Genomic DNA, 25,881 nt, shown 5'->3' with positions numbered 1-25,881 from the left:
TTAAACATAAAACAAAGCTGGTCGAGCTGCTGCCTCACAGAGCCTGACATCCAGGTTTGATCCTGACCTCAGGTGTGGAGTTCGTGTGGAGTTTGCTAATTCTCTCTGCGACCGTGCGGGTTTACACTGGATGCTCCAGTTTCCTTCCACATCCCAATGACATAAAGGTTTGTAGGCTAATTGACTTCTGTAAAATTGTCCCTAGTGTGTAACATGTGGATGCAATAACATAGAACTTGTGTGAATGGGTGATCAATGGTCAGCATGGACTCGGTGAGCTGAAGGCATGTTTCCTTGAAGCATCTCTAAACTAAACTGAATTAATACATTTTAAAACCATACCGAATAATTTTTCAATTATATTATTAACAAATAACCACTGATCACAGTGTTATACAGATCATGTTACCCTCTGGTATGTGTCCCAGTTGGGTTCCAAGTGAAAAAACAAGGATATTATAAACTGTCAATTGGTAACATATAAATTTCTCTCACCTAAATCTATGACGTATTGATAGATGGGATAAAGCAAGAAAATCCATGAGTGACCAAGCATCAGCATAAATTTGTTACATCAAATTGCCTGCTTCTGTGCTGCAAATGCAGTTCAGTACAATGCTCCATGCAATTGCACCACTGTTTGTTTAGTTTATGTTAATTTAGAGATACAGCATGGAAACAGGCCCTTCGGCCTACCGAATCTGCACCAGCCAGCAGTCCCTGCACTATCCAACACAGTAGGGACAATTTACAATCTTTACCAAAGCCAATTAACCAACAAACCTGTATATCTTTGGAGTGGGATAGGAAACAGGATCACCCATGTGTGTTCCACTCTGACAGGCGACTGTCAGAGTGGAACACACACACACACACACACACACACACACACACACACACACACACACACACACACACACACACACACACACACACACACACACACACACACACACACACACACACACACACACACACACACACACACACACACACACACACACACACACACACACACACACACACACACACACACACACCTTCCTTGTGAATTTTTTAGACAGCGCACCCACATTTGCCCTGTCTAAATATTTCACACGGTGCAAAGCCAAGGTGATACAGACACACACCACGATGAACAGGAAGGTTGGTGCTGTAATTAAGATTGCTAAAGCACAGTGTAACTCCTTTGAAAGAAGGTGGGAGAGGGGGGAGACAACTTTTAAGAAGCCAGAGGAACACGGCTATGAAACTCGGCGGACATTTAACGTATCCTTGGTTCTGAAAACTACTACTTACCTTTTTTTCCCCAATGAGCCAATGAAATGAGAACCTTTGACTTCCTGGCGACCCAATTCTCGCTACTCTCCATGGCGGCTTCATTCTACTTGCCGCTAATTTTTCAACATGTTGAAAAATTTGCGGCGGCCATAATGAAGCTGCAGCCAGTTCACAGAATGCAGGAACTCCTCGCGACCATGAAGGTGACTTTCCGGTAACTACCCGCGAACATGTGGCGACCATGTGGCTACTGCATAGTCTCCTGCAGTCGCCTAAGTGGGACAGGCCCATTAGAGTGCAGTTTTGACTACAACACAGCCATAGGGTTGTTATACCTAATAGCTACCAGGAGATGATTTCTGCTCGGAGGGAAATGTTGTTTCCAGTCTAGCAAATGGCAGAGCACTATTTTGTTTGTCACATTAATAAGGGCTATTTCTGCATTTGGTTGATTACTAATTTGTTTTATTTGAAAATGGTCATATTAAATGCTCTACTGCTTGTACAATAGGAAGATTTTGTGAATTGTATGCAAACATTAAACAAATAATTAAGTAACTCCACAGATCATAACTGAGGTACAGAAATTCACAACAGCAATGCAGAAACGACACAAAGTGATCCAAGCATGTTTAAATTAGAAATGCATCTGCAAGATATGGCTGTTTGACGTTTCTGCGATTCCGATATATTAATACAGGATTTGGTGAGGTCTTCGTGCCATTGGGTGTCAGGAGATGAATCTCACACATCCAGTAAAAACAAAATAAACATGCCATACCCATCATTTTGCAAACATGGCCTTCTCTATAGGTAGCCTCAGCAGTTTATTACTGGATTCCTGCCATTAGAGTGAATCATTAGAGTGAATCTTGGAAAACAATGAATGAAATATTATTTCTCCATTTGATCTGAAATTGTCTGCTATTATACAACCGAAAACAAAAGTTCTTTAAAAAATAATTTTAATGTAATTAATTAGGGAATGCCTTTTCTAAACATCTGCTATTCAAAATCAACGTCTGATTTTATTTTTCCTATTTCCACAAATTAGCAGTCAAATGAAACAAATTATTTATACAAATCAATTTATATTTTCCTTCTGGGAGAACCCAGAAGAAGCAAAAGTCTCACTTATTTGCAACCAAACTGCAGTGGAGACTCAAACATTTAGGTAGGTTCCCTGAGAAGATAAGCATGCAAAGACATTTCTATTGATGTGCACAGTGGCCATTTGAATTATCGTCAACTTTGCTTACTTCTTTTTTCTTGTCAGATCAAACTTGCAAATACTGTCAGTTGTTTAAAAAATGAAGCTTCATATGCTAATACATTAATGGACTTGACTTTAGTGTAAAGGATTAGACACAGCACTTGTGATTTACAACAGCTTTAAGACATAAGCTGACTTCTGCTTAAAATAACTACTACATTAATGTTTTAAAAATAATCTAAGTTTCTCAAATTAAAATAAGCTGACATTGTCACTTGTGCGCTCCCATGAGTTAATGCTGTACACTATCTGACAGAAATTTAAATGCATGTATGATGCACAATACTAAGGCCCAGCAACTCAGCAAAGGATCACAGTCACTCTCATTATTTCCTTAACCTGGAATTTCCATCAGCAATCAACAGATAGGAATCAGAACAGTAACACTCACCCACTTCTTCCCTTTTTATCCTGGGGATGATGGGTCAAATCATTACATTCTAACTTCTGCTTAGCTGCGATCAGTAGTACAGCGTAGATGTACTAATCCATATAGCTTTTACCACATTGTATTTTGCGATATTGAGTGAATCCACATTAAAAAAGATATCTGCTCAAATGAATGTCATAATCTTCATTTTTAATTTGACATGAAAAGTGTTTGATCTGAACCATTAACTTGTTTTTATTTCCCCCAACAGAATAGTCAAAGCTATGCAGCATGGAAAGCGGCCCTTTGGCCCAACATGTCTATGCTGACCAAGTTGTCCGTCTGAGGTAGTCCCATCTGCCTGCTTTTGGCAAATATCCATCTATACCCTTTCTGTCCATCTTTAGATGGATATAGCTATCCATCTGCAGCTTCCTCTGACAGTTTGTTCCATACTGTATGCTCACCATCCAGTGTGTGAAAAAGTAATCCTTCTAGTCCCTTTTAAATCTTTTCCCTCCCACCTTAAATGCAGACAAGCCTGCTGAGTTTTCACAGTATTTTCTGTTTTATGTCAAAATATTCTGTCATGGAGCGTAATACGAATGATGAACCCAAAACTGGCACAATGTTTACAATGCAACAAATGATGCACCTTTTGATCAGATTCCAGATAACAACTTACCCAACAATGTCCAAGAACTCCAATCTCAGAAACTACCCATCTGGCACCTTTCTGATAATTATATTTGTCTACAAGATGGAAACAAGCCCATCAGCACAGCTTGACCATGCCATTCTGGGCTAGTCAAAGATACCTGCAGAGGGATATCTGCCTAATGCAGGCATATGGGGGGAGCGCCAACTCGGTCGGCATGGACAAGTTGGCTCAAAGAGCCCTTTTCCACCGGTCAGTTTATGCTGTATTATAAAGTGTATGCTCTTGGGGCTACGTCCACAAAGAACAAGACATAAATTATATGGTGTTTCATATATTCAAATTCATAATAAATGTATTTTAAAATAATCACCAAACTTTGAAAATGATGTGGAAAATGTGGACAATATTAGAGGTCTACTTTCCTTTTGTAATATTTTTAGAGCATTATAAATACTAAAAACAATTTGCAAGCATCATTCAAAATATTAAAGGACCTGTCCCACTGTACGAGGTAATTCAAGAGTTGTCCCGAGTTTTCCCCGATTAGAACTCGGAGAATGTCCATAGCGGGTCCGTAGGAGTTTGTGGATATTTCGTAGTGGCTCGTAATGCTAACGATAGGTACTCGGGAAATCCGGTAAACACATGACATTTTTTCAACACTGTGAAAATGTCCACGAGTAAAAAAATACTTGTGATGAAAAAGAATTGTTACTTTTTACTTGTACGAGCCGCTATGAGACATCCACAAACTCCTACGGACCCACTACGGACATTCTCCGAGTTCGAATCAGGGGAAAACTCGGGAGAACTCTTGAATTACCTCATACAGTGGGACAGGCCCTTAACTCAATACTCCACTCATGCTTGTGTAACATTTAATATGGCTGATAATGCAACTAGAGCATAGCCAAGGAGTTGAGCCAGTTATTAAAAAGGCACTTTTACATTTGAAGAAAGAATACAGTAAAATTTCATCCCATGCTACATTTAAATATTTATGTGGAGCTATCAGAACAGCAGAAAATTTCATCAAGAATCTGCTGGAATCATTTGAGCCACAAATATGCTGACTTAAATAACAGGTGATAAAATTATATCTCAGGTTAGTTTGCAGCAATAGATTCCCGACTTGACAAGTTAGGCTTGACAAATGATGATCACACATATTTAGCTAATTTCTCCAAAATACAGCAATTGATTTAAATGTATTTCATGTTACATTTACAGTTGCATAACCGTTTACTGCTTCAAAATAAATTATAACCATCTCAACCTTTGGTAGATGCCTCAGCCAAATTAACATTCAACACACCAGGTGGCAGTCTCTCCCATTATATAAAGCCTTAAATCAAGCCTTGAAATGAGTATTTTACAACCCTTTTTTTGCATGAAAATATTGCATAAAAAGCATCTAGAACATGCTTTATTGTGCCCACCAATGGAAATAACTGGAACAGGTGTTATGCATCTCAGCACATTTAACATGTCTTTGGCATCAGTTACACAAGCGGTGATACAGTAAAGTAGTCTGAAGAAGAGTTTCGGCCCAAAACGTTACCTATTTCCTTCGCTCCATAGATGCTGCTGCACCCGCTGAGTTTCTCCAGCATTTTTGTGTACCGATGATACAGTAAACGCTGGTTTTAATTGACCTCTTCATAATGGATTGTGGTTAAAGCAGACAGCCCTGCCAATGTGACTACAAAACTTGCACCACCTTGCTGCTGCTTACAGTCCCAGTTTCCAACCCTGCTCCCGGCACGCAAGGTGCACCAGCGAACCCTTCTTCACCACTGCATGGTCCAGTTGACTTGGCAGTTGTTGCCGCCGCTGGGGACAACGCTTTCTTCAGACTGCCACCACCCCCCCCTCTCACCAGCTTCCACTTCTTTTGGTTAGCCGCTCTGCCTCCTCTTTCTCACGGGAGAGAGGAAGGGGGAGAGAGGGAGGGGGACAGGGAGGGGGGGGGTCAAGGAGGGGGGGAAACAGGGAGGGGGGGAAACAGGGAGCCAAAGAGCATGATACACAATTCTGCCTTACCAACATATGCAAAGTGCAATCTATAACCTACTCTGCATGTTTTGAATGTTGTACCTACTGGTTACATCATTGCTAGGTTGCACGATACTCAATACAAACATTCAAAATGGCACAGCGCAGAATCATGAACTCATGCTTTACAGTGGTGTGGGGCGATAAATAAGACTGGACATAGTCTGGAAATTGATCGGTTGGGATGACCACATATGATAAAAACATGCCCTGTCTCACCAGTATTTATGCTCAGATTTATGAGAGCCATAGCATAGTATTATAAAAGGTGAACGTGGAGAGGCTGCGATCCACTTCTCAATACTCCACGTGACAAAACCAAAGCAACCATGATTACTGGAGAGAGGTTGCATCCTAAGAGGCCATTAAACCCCTCGTCCATGTCAGCTTTTAACAGATTAATCCATTTAGGCTCATTCCTTTTTTATTTAATTCCTTGTAATACTGTAACTTTCTTTTTTGCATGCTCATCAACTCTCCTTTGATTATTTTTTTCCACTATTCTCCTCCAAGTAGTAATTTACAGCAGCCATTTTACCTACTAGCATGTCGAGTGTGAGAGGAAACCCAAGTACCTAATGGAAAACTACATGGTTACGTGTGCAAAATCCATAAAAAACATTCCAAAAATAACACTACCCCAACTTTGGAAGTTGGTCGCCAGTATCTTCAGGAATAGTAACATGAAAGTGTGAAATTAATCCATGGCAGGGCCTCTGTGAACACGGCTAACACAATTAGCAAGCCGCCATTTGCGGAGTCAAGCACGTTTACTATGAATACTAGTTGATTCTGATTTAATAAGAAATTACAATCATGCAAGATGAAAGCATGAATTTTTAATAGAAGCATTGAAGTTTCATGGATAGCTCAGCACTCCAGGACAGAAAAGCATCAGTTGTTTGCTGCCTGTGGAGATATTTTGAGATGCATTAAGGAGCTGAGAGGAGAAAGTAAATGTGGCATTACCTCCATATGTCTATTTTTTTGGCTGGATATATTATTGCAAATCACTCAAGCACAACCACTGAAATATATATTTCCCCATTACTATAGCACTCTTACTCTTTCTTTCTCCATTTATTTTCTAATGGAATTGGCATAGCCACAGCACAACAGGTCAAATGTTGTGCAGTGTTTAAACACAAGCAATTTGACAGGAGATAGACTCATCATTTAGGGCAGTGCTGATACACTGAAGGCTGAACACCCTTGTGTGTGATAAACCATACTGAAACACATTATAAATCAAAATCAGCATAGATTCTCTCTCCCCCTTGGCTGTAAACCATTCTAATTTTTGGCATCCTTCCACTTGCTCTCAAATGTCCCCTTTTTATCTTTCTGCAATTGATGTTTTGTACCTACAGTTATTTTTCTCCTGAAAAAAAGTCAGTTACTATTTTAAAATTCTGTATACCCTTGCTGTCATTTCTAGTAGCATTTCCATTAAATGCAGCATTATTCTGAAAAAGAAATACACTCCCTTATCAAATCTCATTCTTAAACCCTTTTCTGATTAGGGAGTTTGGTCATTTGTATGTCTTCCAGAAAGTTTACCTCTGTCTTTCATACCTTTCATGTGAAATGCACCTCCGTCACAAGCTTAAAGTATGTTATTGCTCATAGGGACACAAAAACACAAGTAAATCAGTCCGTCCAGCTTATTCTACACTTCAATTGGACGATGACTTGTCAGCATTTCAATTCAGTCTACAAATGTTCTGTTCTATATCCTTATCTAGCTAAATTGCATTTGAGGTACTTTGAAAGTGCACTGATTTCCACCATTTCTCCAAGTAAACATTTGGGTCCAAATTCACTGCAACATTGGCTAGATCTAATTTTCCAATTGTTGCATTTTGATCTGTGAAGATTCACGGAAGAAATCAACATGAAAGCGTGCAAATGAAAATCTGGTAAATATGTCAGATGTATATATCTGACCAAAATTCACATGGTGGTGAACATTCCAGAAGGATTTGGAAGCCCTGGACGCAAATCTATCAAGGGTGGAAGATGTCGCACATAACCGAACAGAATGGCGGAAGCTTGCTACTCAATGCACTCAACAGTGTGGGAGGAACTAAGTAAGTATATATCTGGTCATATACAACTAAAAATATTGAACAATGCCAAAATAAAGTATTTGTCAGATTGTTCAACTCAAGAACAAACAGTTACCAGGAGTATTTGCCAGTAACTGTTTCTTATAAAGAGACAGCAAAATCAATAAAGTGACTTGTCAATTGCTGTGGGGTGGGGTGTCATGAATTTGATGAATGTTACCAGATTAAAATAGTTTCATCAACATATCCGCCAATAAGGTGTTAAAGGCTAACATTTAAATGAAGACACAGTGCTTGTTATACTTTTAAGCACACTTAAGGGCCTGTCCCACTTGGGTGTCATTTGCACGTCACGCAGGTGGCGTGCGAGGATTTTAAGAATCCCCAGATCCTGGGGTGCCGCGCGCTACCGCGAGTCACTGCCTACGCCACGTCTCACCACGTGCCATGCGCCATGCGCGCGTAATGCACGCCATGCTCGTGCATCGTGACGCGTAAATGACGTGCAAATAACGCCCAAGTGGGACAGGCCCTTTACTCCAAAATAATTAACATGGAAACCTTGGTAACATTTCTCAGCTGTCAGCTTTTTGGGCGCGAGTACAACATCCCATCATGATAAAACATACAGTCAAGAAATATCACCACGTATTTCCACGTCATCGTCTGTAGGGGAAACAAGTGATGTCATCAGGACACGGGGACTGAATCTTGGCATTGGAGACGAGTGCTGCATGAATTAGCCTTGGGTTTTCCAAAAAAGCTTAAGGACACTAAGTATTTCATTGGTTTCAAGAGGTGTCCTGACTTCGTACGGGCAGCGCGGGGTGACGCATTATTACGTCACCACGCGTAACAATGGCCGCCGCGCACCGCCCATACGCAGTCGGCCACAATGAGAAAATAATTACGCCATAAGCACCAATGCTTTCAGAATAATGCCTTCACCTTAATAAGTATTTTTGAAACATTCTTAGTTAAGGATGTTTCAAAGGTTAACATCCAGGTAAGGATTGCAGATTTTGTATCCTAAAAGAACTCTAGTAACCAAATTAGTTTTTTTTTAAATAACCACCAACAATTTTACTAACTCCATTTTAAAAATAAAAGCAAAATAATTCTTAAGCTGGGTTCAAACCCTCAAACTGCTATAATGGAGTACATTTTTGTGTTTGTTGGGAGTATTTCAGAAAGTTTAAAAGTAAATGAAATTTTCCAGCAAACAATAATTTTATCAATGATCCACTTAACAAATGATGTCAATACGCTGACTCTACTTGCAGAGCAGATAAAATATTTGAAGGCGCATAATGATGCGCGCAACCCTCGCGCGTCAGTCACTACCGGCCTGTCGGGTAAATGATGGCCAAGTGGGACAGGCCCTTAACAGCCAAGAGACCAAGGTTTGTCCTGCCTATGGGTGCTGTCTGCATGGAGTTTGTACGTTCTCCCTATGACTGCATGGGTTTTCTCCAAGTGCTCTGATATCGCCCAACATCCCAGTTTTGTAGGTAAAATTATAAATTATCCTTGATTATGTCAGATCAGAATTGCCAATCATTTCAAATTGATTCAAACGTCGTGTGTGTTTGTCCTCGTGCGTATGATAGTGTTAATGTACAGGGATCGTTGGTCAGCACGGACTCATTGGGCGGAAGGGGCTGTTCCTGTGATGTATTTATATATATATTTATATATATAAAGTCTAAAGAGGAATGGATGTAAGGCCCCATCAATATAACAAGGCCATGATAGAAACTAAATCTAGGTAAAGAGCTATGATTTCAGTCAAAATTGAGAAAGGAATTTTAACAGTAGTTATTGATAAATTCTGTAAACACTCAGTGAGTTTGAGAGCATCTGTACAACCAATTTCTGAGAAAAGATCATCAATTTGAAATATTAAATGTTTTTGTATGTTGAATATTCTACCTCTTTTTGTTCTTAAGCCATTTCAGCTTTTAATTATTTCTGCATTCATGGACATTTAAACTATTAAAATTGGTAATTAATTAAGAATACATTTTAATTTTAAATGAATTTAATTACAGATATATTACAAATCATTAAAAATATAAGAGTTACATAATTATAAACTTGCTTACTTTGCCCATACTGCAGCATTTGAATCAATTTGAAATGAATGGCAATTCTGATCTGGCAAATATGCCCCACTGAAATGCAGTCAATGGGGCTTTATGTGGAATCCATCACCAAGGCACAATGGCAGATGCAGTGGTATCTATAATTTCACAATTCCTAGACTTACGCTAAGTTCACTGAATCCTGTACACCACAACCAGGAAGCTTTAGACCTTTAGTAGGCACATGGATGCATTGCTAGACAATTAGCTGGCATAAAGTGGAGTAAATGCCGAAGGTATTTTTTTAGACTGCCTGGATGTGGGTCCACAGTACGAAGTTGGGACCTCATTTGTTTTTAATTTACAAAAAATAACATGAAGAGCTTCAACAAAACTGAAGTTACATTGTTGGCAGAAATTAGATGAACAGCAATCGGAGAAACAATACGATACATCTTCGGATGGCCATTACTCTCCTAATTTCTAATGATTATATATATTAAAAAAAAACAAAAAAGCCAAGTGGGCAAAGCCGAGAGTGCCAGGGTCTCTGTTGCAATGCTGGGGTCTTGGAACCTCTGGGTCCTTGCTGGTAGATGGCCTCCATTACCAGCAATCCAGGCAACACAATGACATGCTCAGCAGTCTTGGACTGCCGAGCGGCAGGAGGCATAGCAATGCCTTCCAAAATAAGTTATCTGTTACCTTCTACCAGAATACTGTGACTCTCATCTGAAATTATCAAAACGACTGTTTAAAAATATCTTTGGATGCATGCTGCACTGATGTAACGTGATGCCCTGCCAATATATAGTTCAGTCTGCGTTGTTTCTGGTTTAACAACTTAACAGTTGAAAATGACACACATCAAACCACTGTTGCTCATATTTCTTCATTCCTCATCATTGTCCCATTGCAATGGCAGATGGCAATATATGTGACAGAGATTGGATTTATGAGTCTATCCTGCAGCATTTTAACAATGTATATTTCTCACACATAATGATTTAGGACAGAGGGAATTAATTATCTTTGTGATCCATACATCTTAGAACAACCTCAAACTGTAACTTCACTCATTTATAATGATATCACAAACACCTACACCAGTGTATCACAGAATCTTTTTAGAGTGCAGCTTTGCTACCTTGTCTTATTTGGTAACCTATTGGCGTACTTTTGCATTTTAACTCTCTGGATGATACTGCACCTTCTTTGTAAAACAATTTTGTATCAATACAAAAAAAAATTGTTGAAAAACCACGCCCTTCAAAATTTGACCATTGTATGCGTTCTGGCTGTTAAATGGTAGTAATTGGGATTAATCATTTTGTATCACAAGAGATGTGTGCAATTGTGTAGGAGATGGGATGGTAGGTTCTTCAGTGTGAGATGTGATATGTCTGGACAGGTTGACGAATCAATAGTTTAATGTGGCAAGAGATTATGTTTCTTAATGAATTCATTAGGTAAAAGTTCAGCGAAGGAAGGTAGGGTCACTCATTACTCACATACAGTAAAAGGTAGCTGAGAGACCTGCTGATGAAAATCAACACAATATCCATATGAAAAACTAACGTTCGTTTATTAGTAAAATGTACAAATCCTCACGAGTTATGATGATGATGATAATGAAGGTACAAATTAGAGGCAGTTTAAGCAGATGAAATGAGCAATAAAGCATAGAGGAAAAAATGGCAAGAATGACAAAATAGATAATAACGACGTGCTGCACAAATCAATTAGGGTGGGTTGCAAGTGAAGGCTGAAGTCACAGGATCACAGAGTGTAAAATCGGGGTGGCAGATGTGTCTGATCACAGTGCGATCAGCTTGACAGTACACCTGAATAGTAGAAAAAGAAATACTCAATGTGGGTATTTTGAATAATAAGGCAAATGTGGAACAAATAAGGGAAGAGATAAAAAGGTACATAGAAGAGAATGATCCTGTAAGACTGTGGGATGCTATGAAGGCAGTTATACATGGAAAGCTGATCGCCCTGATATCATCACACAAAAAAGGCCCGGCTAGCTACGTATGAACATAAAGTAGAAAAACTGAAAGAATTGGAGAAAAAAAAAAAAAACATACAGGATCAGTTGGTACTAAAACAGATTAAGGAAAAAAGGGGGGGGGGGGGGGGGGAGATAGATGCGATCCTCTGGGGAGATATGGAAAAAAGGGCAAGATTCGTAAAGCAGACCTATTATGAAGCAGGTCCAAAAGCAACTAGACTCCTGGCCAGACGCCTGCGTAAACAGCAGGCCTCTAATACAATTCATAAAATAAGAGATCCTAAAACCAATGGAAACATATCAAAAAGGATCCAGTTAGAGAGGGGCACAAGGCAAGGATGCTGTCTTTCTCCTACTCTCTTCGTTTTATATATCGAACCCTTAGCACAAGCAATAAGGCAGAGAGAAGACCTGCAGGGGGTCAAAATAGGGGGAAAAGAACATATAATTGGTCTTTTTGCTGATGATATCATTATTTTTCTTGAACGACCAGATATATGTCTCCCAAATCTATGGAACCTATTTGAAACATATGGGTACTACTCAGGGTATAAATTGAATATAACAAAAACACAAATTCTTTCATTCAATTATTCTCCATCCCAACAAATCAGAGATGCATATAATCTGAAATGGAACTCTAAAACAATGCAGTATCTTGGTGTAACTATAACCAAAACACTTTCCAACTTGTTTGAAACTAATTATAACAAAATTGAAGAAAACATCAAAAAGGATGTTGAGAGGTGGTTGACCCTTCCTCTAGACTTCAGTGCCAGAATACAAATGGTAAAAATGAATATCCTACCTAAACTACTATATTTATTCCAATCTCTCCCAATTAATGTTCCCCGAGATAAATTCATAGCCTGGGATGAAATGACCTCTAGATTCATTTGGAATAGCAAAAAACAACACTTCAACTGCCAAAAAGCAAGGGTGGAATGGCTTTACCAAATCTGAAGAAATACTTTTATGCAGCTCAACTCAAACCTCTGGCTTGTTGGTGTAGACCTGATTATGAATCTCGATGGAAAGAAATGGAAAGGGAGATACAGGGTTACCAGACCCAGATTTTGGTGGGAGACAAATATCTGAGAGGGGCTTTGAGACATGCTATAGATCCAATAGTAGCATTTACGTTAGAAATATGGAATGTTATAGTGGAAAAATACAAATTAAAAAGAGGGGTTCACGCATTGAAGTGGTTCGCATATGACTCAAAGTTTAAGCCAGGGGTGTATGATTCCAAATTCAACGAATGGGCACAAAAAGGCATAACGGCAATGTATACAGTTTCAGAAAATGGCGAGTTTATGAGCTTCCAAGATTTAAAGTCAAAGTATGGTCTCGAAAACAAAGATTTTTTTAGATACTTGCAATTAAGAGACTACTTTATAAAAGAGATAAGGCCAGAACTAGATGAAACTTCAAATAATGTGATCAAGGTGATTGTGGATGCATACAAACAGAAGGGGTCTCGGGTCATCTCTGCTTTCTACCAAGCTCTGGTGGAAAGCGGGGGAGAATCAACGCTCTACATAAAAACAAAATGGGAAGCAGAATTAAAGATTCAAATAACAGAAGAAGAATGGTATCAAATGTGTGAAACACAATGTTCATCCACAAGCTCACTAGTATGGAGAGAATTTTGCTGGAAGAATCTATCTCGTTTTTTTATAACACCCAAAATAAAAAGCAGACAACTTGCTGTCCAACAACACTGTTGGAGGCTGTGTGGGAGTACGGAGGCAGACCACTCGCATATTTTCTGGAACTGTGTAAAGATAAGGCCATACTGGGAAAATGTTAATGAAGCTGTAAATAATATCTTGGGTTATAATATCCCAAATACCTGCCCTGTGATGTATCTGAGGCGTATTAAAGATAGTGTAAAAATAGAAGATACATATTTGATTAAAGTTTTGCTTGCAGCAAGTAAGAAGGCCATTACCAGGCAGTGCCTTAATGAAAAAAGTCCAAAACAGGAACAGTGGTTAGAAATTGTGCGAGACATCTTTAATATGGAGAAATTGACATATTCCTTGAGACTCAAGGAGAATTCATTTGGGAAGATCTGGGAAAAATGGACTGTTTATTTGAGCCATGACACCAATTAGATAAATGCCGAGCTAGATATGGGAAGATTGCGTTATATAGAACTAGATGGTATTAGACCAAGTGCAGACCCGTTGGGTCTGCTCCCCCAATGGTGTGATTCCCCCAACCCAATATTCCACCATGCACCCGTCTCCTCCAATGGAACTGAAGCCGTTGCCAAATGTAAGTTTCCAGCACTCCCCTGCCTCCCTCAATTGCACCTCCCCTGCCTGCTGCAGCAGTGAAAAGTTCAGTGTTCCTGTCTTGCAACTTTGTTTCGAAGTGTGTTGGAAGCTGACAGGAAGGAGCAGCGAATCAAAAGGAAGAAAGGCAGCTGGCAGCCGGACGGCAGGCGGCAGCCACAGACTTTTATATATATACTAGACCAAGTGCAGACCCGTTGGGTCTGCTCCCCCAATGGTGTGATTCCCCCAACCCAATATTCCACCATGCACCCGTCTCCTCCAATGGAACTGAAGCCGTTGCCAAATGTAAGTTTCCAGCACTCCCCTGCCTCCCTCAATTGCACCTCCCCTGCCTGCTGCAGCAGTGAAAAGTTCAGTGTTCCTGTCTTGCAACTTTGTTTCGAAGTGTGTTGGAAGCTGACAGGAAGGAGCAGCGAATCAAAAGGAAGAAAGGCAGCTGGCAGCCGGACGGCAGGCGGCAGCCACAGACTTTTATATATATACTAGACCAAGTGCAGACCCGTTGGGTCTGCTCCCCCAATGGTGTGATCCCCCAACCCAATATTCCACCATGCACCCGTCTCCTCCAATGGAACTGAAGCCGTTCTCAAAAGTAAGATTCCAGCACTGCCCTGCCTCTTTAAAAAAAATCCCTGCCTGCTGCAGCAGTGAAAAGTTCAGTGTTCCTGTCTTGCAACATTGTTTCGAAGTGTGTTGGAAGCTGAGGAAGGAGCAGCCGTCAACGAATCGAAAGGCAGGAAGGGATCCGTACTGCAGGCGGACTGATTTGAGTTTTATATATATATAGATATATAGATGTTTGTATGAATGTTGAATTAAAAATCAATAAAAATTTAAGTGAAAAAAAGAGAATACTTAACTACCGAGATATTTAACAAATATGTGAGTGAGTTGGACTTCAAAACTAATATTTAAAAACGGCAAGCCTATTGGACTTGTCACAACACAAAATGAAATTTTCCCTTCAGTTACAATGATAGCAATGATACAATGATTTGTATCAAAAGAGATGCATTAAAGTCTTACAGTTTAAGGGCCTGTCCCACTTAGTCGATTTTTTCGGCGACAACCAGAAAATAGGCTGTCACCACATGGTGATGCCTGTATTATCGTGAGTTTTCTCCTCAAGTGTTGTAACTTGTCGCTACTGGATTTTGAAATGTTCAAAACCTTTCGGCGACAGTGGGCTTGACGTTGCCTGACTTCTCCTGTCAAAGGTGCTTTAGTAGGTTGTCGCCAGGATGACACCAGGTGACGTTGGTTGTTGCCGGGTGATGACCTCGGTGAGTTCCATTGGCGACAACCTACGTCATCTTACGTCAACCGGTGACAGTACTGGCGTCAAGAGAAGTCTTCATTTGTCCTCGACAGGGTCGTAACTTGTAGGTTGGCTTTGGTTGTCGTAGGTTGTCGCCTGTGTGGTCGAAGGTTGTCGTCGTGGTTGTCGTAGGTGTGGTCGTAGGTGGACGTCCCAAGTCGCGAGGAATTGTGTCGCCGGTTGACGTAGCTTGTTATAGCTTGACGTCGACTTGGTGGTGGCTTGTCGTAAACATTGTCGTAGGGTGGGTCCATTTCGACGTCCCGCTACGACTGTGTCTGTCACCGGCAGTCGCCTAAAAATTGCCTAAGTGGGACAGGCCCTTTAGCCACTGAGGGTACCAACCGAGTTCAATTCTTTAAATCTATACAGAATGCAAATAAACAGCAAATATCAGGTACTGGAAACTGCTTTATGGGAAAAAAAGGTATGTTGGATTATTAGGGATAAAGATCATATTCCTTTATTTCTATTAAATAATAATCCTTTCTGTTTGAGTACATGCTCTCTTGAACAACATGTTTCCATGCCAGTATTTTCTAGCAAATGAATTGATGCAGATCATTGATTACTCTAAGAAAACGATTGATCTTATTATTATCTACTACAGCTAAATTAACAAAGAAGGTGTTCTTAGCCTGCCTCTCTCTTCAATAATTAAATAGATCTTCCCTCCCAATTAAAGTTGGTTTCATGACTAATTGCAGCTTCTGCAATCAAGTTCTCTTCCTCTCCTGATTTTCGTAAGATATCTCGGGCCAGAGGAAAATCGGTAATATTTTCATTAATAATTTATCTTGTTGCAATACAGTGGTGATAGGGTTAACAGTTTGACATGCATAAAATGGACTAATGCCCCAGGGATTGGCCTTGGTGTATTGTTCTTCGACATCTGGACGTCCTACTAGCTACATAAAATTAAACAACGCCAATACAGAGTTAGCTGCAAATACCCATTCAACATTTTAGTTAATGCTATTGAACAAATATATTAGAGAATTAAACTGACACTTCTGTTACTGGAAATTATGTCCCACTAAGTCTAAAACCAAGCAGAATTCCATCTGTACAATAAATCTGTTGCACGTTAACTTTTGTAGAGCGAGAGTGAAAATGAGGACGCCACAAAGTACTTACAGAAACCATTAAGGCCATTGTCTCCCTTTCAAATAATATTTGCTGAATGCGAGGGAAAAGGAGTATTTTGTACAAAACAATCATTGGAATCAGTGGGCAAAGACCCTTCAGTCAAAAATGCTGGAGGAACTCAGCGGGTGGGCTATGGAGAGAAAGAGATCCTTCTTCGGGCTGATAACGGGGGGGGGGGGGGGGGGGGGGGGGGGGGGGGGGGGGGGGGGGTGGGGGGGGGGGGTTGGGTGGTGGAAGATAGAAGAGGCGGAGACAGTAGGCTTGTATACTGTCTCCGCCTCTTCCCCCACTACCCCCCCCTCCCCCCGCCGACATCAGTCTGAAGAAGGGCCTCAACCCGAAATGTCTCGACCTGAAACGTCGCCTATTCCTTCTCTCCAGAGATACTGCCTCACCCGCTGAGTCCCTCCAGCATTTTTGTCTACCTTCGATTTTTCCAGCATCTGCAGTTCTTTCTTAAACCAAAGACCCTTCAGTGTTCACTTTAGCCTTGCAGTAGTCCAATTGGTGATATACACAATCGTGACTTCCCTTTCTTCACTGTCATGATATGGTGACTATACATCACAGAACATTCTTCAATAGCGAGTCTGAAACCAGGATACTGACCACGCAACAAAAAAGGGTCATGGGCACCATTTGTAGAGCTCCAGAATCAATGGCTATTGATTAAATCCTAATACCAAAACGCAGCTCCGACTAACATTAGAAGGGAAACCTCTGATGCCAATTACACAAATCACACTGCTGCATGCCCAATCACAGCTGATCCACTACCTGATAGAGGCAATGCAGTACTTACAATTTAAATCAAATAAAGTAACAATGAGAAAGAAATCAAAGACCTGCGGTTAATAGCAAAAAACAAAGGAAGTTTTAGTGGAATAGCAAAAATGTCCTGAACAAACATGTCATCACCTACCCCATGAAATCAACAGCTGGACTCCATTTTCCAGACATTACGTGTATAGCCTAGTGCACAAAACAAAACTGGACATAACTGCTCAGCTGGAAAACTTACACACGACTCATTATTGTTTTTAATTGGAAATCATAAAATGAATTGACATTATCTGCCGTTTCAAGTTCTTGAGAAGGAGAATATACATGAAGTACTAAGCAATTATTTAGTTAACTAAGACTATTGGCTGGGTAGCTTAAGACCAATATTGTGTATAAAGATGGTGTTTTCACGAGAAAGTGAAGTTTCACATTGCTAAGTCTTTTCAGTCCCGCTGAGGGATTTGAGAATTTTTAAATAATAAAACTGACTCATGCTTAATAAAGCAAAGTATGTTGGGAAATGCCAAGTCAAAAAAGAGTTTACTAAAATAAACAATTTTATGTGCTGTTAACTTGAATCAAATTGGAACGGTTCATGTCTTTTCTCTTAAGGTTTATGGTTAGATAATACAGTTCCCAGAAGGAGTTTGAATAAGATAGATAGATATAGATATAGATATGCCATTTATTGCCACTATACACGTACAGTGAAACTGAAAGCTGCTCGTACTCAGTGCATACATACAATTTAGCACAAAAAACAAGAAACAGAAAAACAAAAACAGAAGGGAGAAGGGGGGGGGGGGGGGGGGCACAATTCTGCGGCGCACAATTCTGCGGCGCTACATACATATATACATATATACAGATGGAAGTCCGGGTGTTGGGCAGTGAAGTCAGTGCATGTGTGAATTTGAATTAAGAGTAGTTATAATTCTCGGAAAGCAACTATTTCTGAGTCTATTTGTCCTGGATTTGATGCACCTATAGCGCCTTCCAGAGGGCAGCAGGTCGAACAGTCCAAACGCATGGCAAATCACGTGATATATATAATTAGTGAGAGATTTCCAAATATATAAATGTACACGGATTTGCTATTGCCCTTCAGAAGATGGTGATCGGTTGCTTTCCCAAACTGCAAAAGGTTATACTTGCGACGGTACTGCCTCAAAGCAGGGAATACCACCTTTTAGACACGGTAATGAACAAATTCAAAGTTTGGACGCCGTGCAACTTGGACGGGGTTCTACATTTGTGATGCTTCTATTCTTGTGCTGTCCTCATTCACCTGGATAAGGGGCAAGGTCACTGGTTTAGGAGGTTTTGTCAGAGTAACCTAGTTGAGCAACTGCAGTGCACAATGCAGTCACTGTGCACTGGTGATGAGGGAGAGAATACACTGGGTGATAAATGGACTGCCAACTGTGCAGACAGTCATGTTGAGCTGGATGCTTCCAGGCAAGTGGCGAGTACATTGTCAGTTTAATAACATGTGCCTTGTGGCTATTACAAAAGGGGTACGATATCTTGAGGAAACCCCTAAGCTGCCTTGCAGCCACAGTCATTGTGGGACTAGTCATGTTTCTGACCAATGTTGACATTCAACGTGTTTACAATTTTGATCATCATAATGCTGCTGAATGTTAAGGTGAAGTGATAAGCCACTCTCTTGCTGGAATTGCCATTGATTGCCTGGGTGATGCAAATATTACTTATGACTGATCATTACATGCCTGGGCATGTTTAATCCTTGTTCCATGAGGTGTGGATCTTCATTTACTGGAGAGTTCCGAATGGGATTAAGCAGCATTACAAATTGACAAATCCGCTTCTGAGTTTTTGTTGAAAGGCAGGTCAATGATACAGCAATTGAAGGTGGTTGGACTTGGTGAGGATGTTTCCAGACAAATTCAGGAATCATTGGGGTGGGAGCCAAGTAAGGATGGGAGTATTATGGGGGAAGCGAATTGAATATTGCCTAAATTTTAAGAAGTGGATCATTCAATTTGATTAGCACTGCCTGTTGCAAAATTCCCACATGCAATAGAATCAAAACTATGAATGTACCAGTCACCTATGGCGGTTTACTTCCATAATTGTTGCTGTACATCACACTTCGAAAACTAAATATTTTTAAACAAGATTTCAATCCATATTCATGCCCAAATGATTTTTTTCTGTTTAGATACTTCCCATTCTTTTGTAATGGATTTTAGTTTGTAAACCTAGGCTTATTAAGTTGCATTAATAGGCAGGGGAGCTACTTAACCCTCCGAGATTCAATTACGGTTTCAATGCTCAGGAACCTCAGTTCAGAGGCGGGCCACTGAATAATAAACAGGAGCAGAAATATTGGCTAGGAATAACCTAGCGCAGAGCAACGAACAAGAACTTTCAGTACCAAGTAAGACGAGGCACAAGCAACAATTTTACTGAAATGTCATTTTCAAAACCGTATAGTATACTCTAGAGTAGGCCTTATTTGAAAATATTGATTTCAGAAAAATGGATGATCTTGTTTAATTAGACTAAGGAGTTATTCAGCATAGAATCAAGCTCATCACCCCAACTTGTCCATGACAACCAAGATGACCCATCTAAGCTAGATCCAGTTGCCTGCATTTGGCCCAGATCCTTCTAAACCTTTCCAATCCATGTACCTGTTCAAGTATTTTATACATGTCATTATTTTACCTGCCTCAATGTCCTCTGGTTCTTGATTCCCCTACCCTGGGTAAAAGACTGTGCATTCACCCAATTTATTTCCCTCACGATTTTATACACCTCTATAAGACATTGTAGCCAATATGGAAGTCTGGCTGCGAGGGGATCAGGACAGGCAGCTTAATGTTTCGGGTTGCAGGTGCTACAGGAGAAATAGAGGTGAGGGTAAAATAGGAAGGCTGTTGATTTATTAATTAGGGAGAATGTCACAGCAATAGTTCGAGGTCACATTACTGATGGTTCGTCCAGTGAGGCAACATGGGTGGAGCTGAGAAATAAAAAAAGAATGATCATCTTGTTGGGCATGTACTAGTGGCCCACAAATAGTAAACAGGAATTAGATGAGCAAATATGCCAGGAGATTGCAGGCAACTAGTTGCACAACCAATAAGGTTGTTGTTGTAATGGATCTTTAACTTTCCTAATATAGATCGGGATTGTCAGAGTGCCAAGGGCTTAGACGGGGTCGAATTTATCAAATATGTTCACGATAGTTTTCTCAGGCAATATGCAGATAGCCTTACAAGGGAGAGGATGAAGCTTGATCCACTCTTAGAAAATTGGGAAGGGCAACTGACAGAAGTGTCTGTGGGCAAGCCTTTTCAGACAGTGACTACTGTTCTATTAACTTTAAAATTGTTATGGATAAAGACAGAGTGGGCCCATGAGAAATTCTGAATTGGGGCAAGGCCAACTTTGATAGTATTAGACAGGAACAAAGGGGCATTGTTAGCAAAGGAACATCGGAAAGTGGGATTCTTTTGAAAGTGTGAAGACAAGAGCTCAGACCAGGCATGTTCCTGTTAGGGTGAAGGGCAAGGCAGATGGGAATAATGAAGCTCGGATGATGAAAGAAACATGTTCCTGATGTTGGGGGAGTCCAGAACCAGGGACCACAGTTTAAAAATAAGGGGTAAACCATTTAGAACGGAGATGAGGAAAAACGTTTTCACACAGAGAGTTGTGAATCTGTGGAATTCTCTGCCTCAGAAGGCCAATTCTCTGGATGTTTTCAAGAGAGAATTAGATAGAGCTCTTAAAGATAGCGGAGTCAAGGGATATGGGGAGAAGGCAGGAACGGGGTACTGATTGTGGATGATCAGCCATGATCACAGTGAATGGCGGTGCTGGCTCGAAAGGCAGAATTGCCTACTCCTGCATCTATTGTCTATTATCTGCAGTACTGACTTATTATACAAAGATAGCTGATGTGGAAATAACAATGTACAAAACGCAGCACTGAAAGCTTTACTGCAGTGTGGTTAAGATGTGCAATGGCTCAGATATTGCAATCAGAGGTGACAGCATTTACTGCTAGCATCAAAGAAAAATACACATTCTCCTTGAGCAATTCCCTGGCGATGACAGACTTTGTGTGACATCCTTTCCCATTCAGTTAAAGATGCTCCAAAAGGGGCAGTCAGGACTAAATATATCCACAGGCAGAACTGGCAAGCATTTGTCTCGGATTCATCCAAATCGGAGGTAAAATGTATTTAATTGACACTAAGAAACTGAAAAGAAATGGATTACTTGGAGCTAAGATGAGCAAAGCAAACATAACTACATTCATAAAGAAAGTATGCAAATGCAAAAATATCGTAGCAATGTGCAAGGCAGGTGAAAAGAAGTGCTGCAGTTTTATTTACAAGCTCAGAATGCTCCTCACTGCGGTGGTACGCATGGAAGACTTTTAAAGAATATGGACCGTAAACTATAGATCAGGAGGTCAATATTCAGAGCCAACTGTGCAGAGTACAAAACCATGTCAGAAAGATGATTTAACAGGAGTGCTCGGGTTTGCATTTGCTTAATTTTGAGCTGTTCCCAATGAAATGAATGATGGTTGTCTCAACAATCTAATGTGATCTGGTCATAAAATTAAGTTGCCTTTGCAAAGACTGTAAACATTCTTTATCTGTACTTCATAGACCTGAATATTAAAAAAACACCACCAATCTGAAGTGTTACATTTCAATTTGTCCTTTCCTCATAAACTGAACAATCAAAAAATCATTATTTATTCTCTCTTCCATGTGGATGAAGATGAGAGACAGTCCCCAAGGAATAGTGGTGGAGTGTGTTTCTAAACAAGAGGGCACAAAGCAAGTGTCAGTCAGCTGACGATCATCAATAATTATTCAATGTCTGGTCACAACACATTGCAGAGAAGAAAGGCAAATGTTAAATTGTTGCTTCAACCATCTGCACTTGAAAGAAAAATATATTCACTGTAACATGTGAAAAGAATGTGATAAATAAGTACAGGGCACTTGTGCAAAGTGCCACAGTAACAAGCCTCACTATGGTATATTTTTCTTCCCAATGGATGTGGCAGCACAGGTGCTTAAACAAGATTAAGAGACAAGACTGTGGATACTTTATAAAAATAATCACAGAGTCATGAGGAAGACATATTGAAAGGAGCAAAGAATTCACAAGAGGAAAGGAAGGAGGCAAGTGTTGCCTTGATCCTTGCACCCACATTGTATCTCCAGTAAACATGTAAGAGTGCTTGGAGGGATGAGTCTAGGAATTGATCGTCATGGATTGCAATTCATTAGCTCTCCATTTCAGGGTCTCCAATGTTTGTGCAAAATACACAACTGTACCCTCACAGAAAACTATGAAGCTAATGCCATTGTACTTGCGTGTGGTAATGTAATGGATGAACCCAACCTGAAGGCGTGAAGAACAGTTGGAAAAGTTATAGACGAGTCCAAGTGGGACGGCATTATGATTTGGATGGAGCTGGAAGAGATTTAAATATTGCAGAAGTGAAGCAGAAGTTAATCAGTGTGCTGATGTTGTTTCTCCAATTCCATGATTCAGGAGATAAAGGATCTCGGTATAAATATTAGAAGTCAGTCATCAGTGGTATGTGCCTGATTAATCAGGCCATATCCATTCACAACAACCTCAACTGATAGTCAGTCCCAGTTAATCAGATAAAAGTCATGCTATTAGGGTTATTTTAAGTAACTTTAGCTTGGGACTTATACAAGACATGAAGGAGTCAACACAAGTTTTCCCCGCTATCAATGAGGATCCATGAGCAAGCGTTAGTAATATAACCAAAGCCTCTAGGGCAGTAGTGTGCCAACTCAGAATTCCTTATTAGATGCCAGGAAGTCCATGCCTTCTCTTTATACACAGACAAGTATTTATTGACCCTGATAAGCAATTATTCACAACAAGCAAGTCTATTATAGAATGTTCTTCAGAAAACAGAGAAAACAAGACTATTGTTTGTCTGTTTATTGGGGCATTGCCAGCAAGACCAGCAATAATTACCCATTCCTAACTGTGTTTAAAAAGATAATGATGAACCACCTTCCTTAACAGCAGCAGTCCTTTCAGAGAAAATGATGCAACGATTCTGCAGAGGAGAGAGAGTTCAAGAGTAGACTCAACAATAATGCAGGAGCACTGGAGTAACTCAGCGGGTCAGGCAGTATATCTGGAGAAGGATGGGCGATGTTTCGAGTTGGAACCCTTCTTCAGTCTGAAAAAGGGTTCTGACCTGAAATGTAACCCATCCTTTTTCTCCAGAGATGCTGCCTGACCCACTGAGTTACTCTCGCAAATTGTGTCTATCATCCATATAAATCAGCATCTGCAGTTCCTTCCTACACAACAATGAAAGAACAGCCATGCATTTCTCAGTCAGGATGGTGTCCAAATCGGAGGGACCTTTCAGCTTGTGTTACATGCACCTGCTGCCCTTGTCCTCCTTTTGTGGTAGAGGTCGCAGATTGGAAGGTGCTGTCACAGTAGCCTAGACAAGTAAACCCACTGCAGCCACTGAGTGTCAGTGGTGGTGGGAATGAACATTTAGGGCGATGATATGGTATGAAGGGCATGGGGTGCTCTTAAATCTAGGTGTTGAATGGTTACAAGCAAAATTTGTTGCAGCTGTTTGTCTCTAACCATATGCTTACTTTCTGTGTGGTTGCTACATGGCATCAGGAAGCAATAAAGCACTATCAACCTCCTCCCTGATGAATTTAAGTGATCCTATTTCTGAACTTAATGAAGAATCGAGAGGCAAGCCTGTAACAAAATCAAGGAGGAAAGAAACACTAAGTTCAAGTTGGTTAATGAGGTGGGATGACATCTCACATAACTTGCACTATCTTAGTGATGAGGAACAGTATGCATATAATACTGCTCTCTGGTTCAAATTTCATTTATTCCTATGTCAGCATCACAACCACCCACACCATCTTCCATTTTGGAGAACTAAGGCAGGCGATGCCCACAGGAATAGTAAGGGGAAACATGTGCCCAATGGTCTACTAACCTTGATCACCATCTGTATGCACGTGAGGTTACTGGATCTGCATCTGCATGTGGGTTTGACAATGATTGCTGAGTGGGGAAAGGACATCCTTGCAAGCCTGACCATCTCCCTAATGAGAGAAGGTGCTGAATAATACCTTCAATCAGAAGGCCGTGACATAATGCTGGATTCAAACACGTTTATATTCTGGGAAGTGAGGAACAGGGGATAGAAAATGGTAAAGAATTGATTCAATTCAGCATTTCTAATAAGATTGCCCACATAATTACATGAACTATCCAATGTTTTCTTCAAAGTAATGAGATTGGCTTTCTATGGCAGGTTATTTAACAAGAACTTAATCTCAGCACCTCCACAAGCTGACCTGGAGTTCATGGTGGTGTAACGACCACATGCTGGAATGCCAAATTGCACCAAAATCATGGAAGGAATGTAGGGGCATTTCTTTCATTCACCCTAAAAAAAATAAAACGATATACACACACACACACACACAACACACATATATTTATTTATTTATTATTCCCCACCCAAGATTTCTCAGGGTTCAGACTGAGGGGTCTTGACCCAAAACATCACCCATTCCTTCTATCCAGAGATGCTGCATGTCCCGCTGAGTTACTCCAGCATTTTGTGTCCAGCAAAAGTCCACACTGATGTAGATTGGGAGATTAGGACTACATCCTTAGCTTGTGAGAGGTCCGTTCAACAGAGTCATGGAGTTGTACAGGATGGAAACAGGCACTTCAGCAAACCTTGTCCACACTGACAAAATTAATTTATTAGCCCGCCATATTTGCCTACAGTTGGCCCATTGCCTTCTAAACACTTTGTATCTAGATGCTTTGCAAAGTTATACTTGTATCCGCTTCTATAGCTTCTTTTAGCAGTTCATTCCAGATATGGACTACTCTCCGAGTGAAAGTGGTGCCCGAGGCCCTTCTTAAATGTCTCCCCTCTCGCCTTAAGCCCATGTCCTGTTTTTAAATCCTCTACCTGAGAAAAAGCCAACTTTCTGCAATTTGTTGCCATTTGGAGCATAGCAATTGCTAAACCAAGTTTAATGCATCTCAATAGGATGCTTTCGATGGTGCATCGGTAGAAATTGCTAAGTCATTGGAGGCATGCCAAATTTCTTTAGTCTTCTGAGGAAGAATAGGTGTTGTGCTTTCCTCGCTGCAAAAAAAACGTTGTTGTACTGAGATAATTTGTTGGTGATATTTACATTGAGGAACTTGAAGTTCTCGATCATCTCTACTTCAGCACTCCGTTTCCTGAAGTCAGTGACTTGCTCCCCTGTTTTATTGATATTGAGGGATAGGGCAGTCTTCTTGAAACAATGTTATTAAGCTCTTTCAGAGTTGCTAAACAGCATCTTCCAAGATCCAGGGACAGGGGATGCACTGAGTACTCAAGTAAGCAGCTGAACTGTGTCAATGGAGAAAGGCTGTGGAACACCAACCCCTTCTGAGCAAAGTTGCATCCATA

At 40.5% G+C, this 25,881-nt stretch overlaps 1 protein-coding gene across 1 annotated transcript in view; it reads right to left on the bottom strand.

Annotated features, from left to right (window-relative positions):
- Positions 1–25,881, bottom strand: part of LOC129704543 (protein bassoon-like) — a 304,297-nt gene that overhangs the window by 195,049 nt on the left and 83,367 nt on the right. The gene's annotated exons all lie outside the window — the stretch shown is intronic.

Source organism: Leucoraja erinacea, chromosome 16 (genome assembly GCF_028641065.1).
Source record: "Leucoraja erinacea ecotype New England chromosome 16, Leri_hhj_1, whole genome shotgun sequence".
NCBI classification, from domain to species: domain Eukaryota; kingdom Metazoa; phylum Chordata; class Chondrichthyes; order Rajiformes; family Rajidae; genus Leucoraja; species Leucoraja erinaceus.
This window is presented reverse-complemented; position numbering and strand designations above follow the sequence as displayed.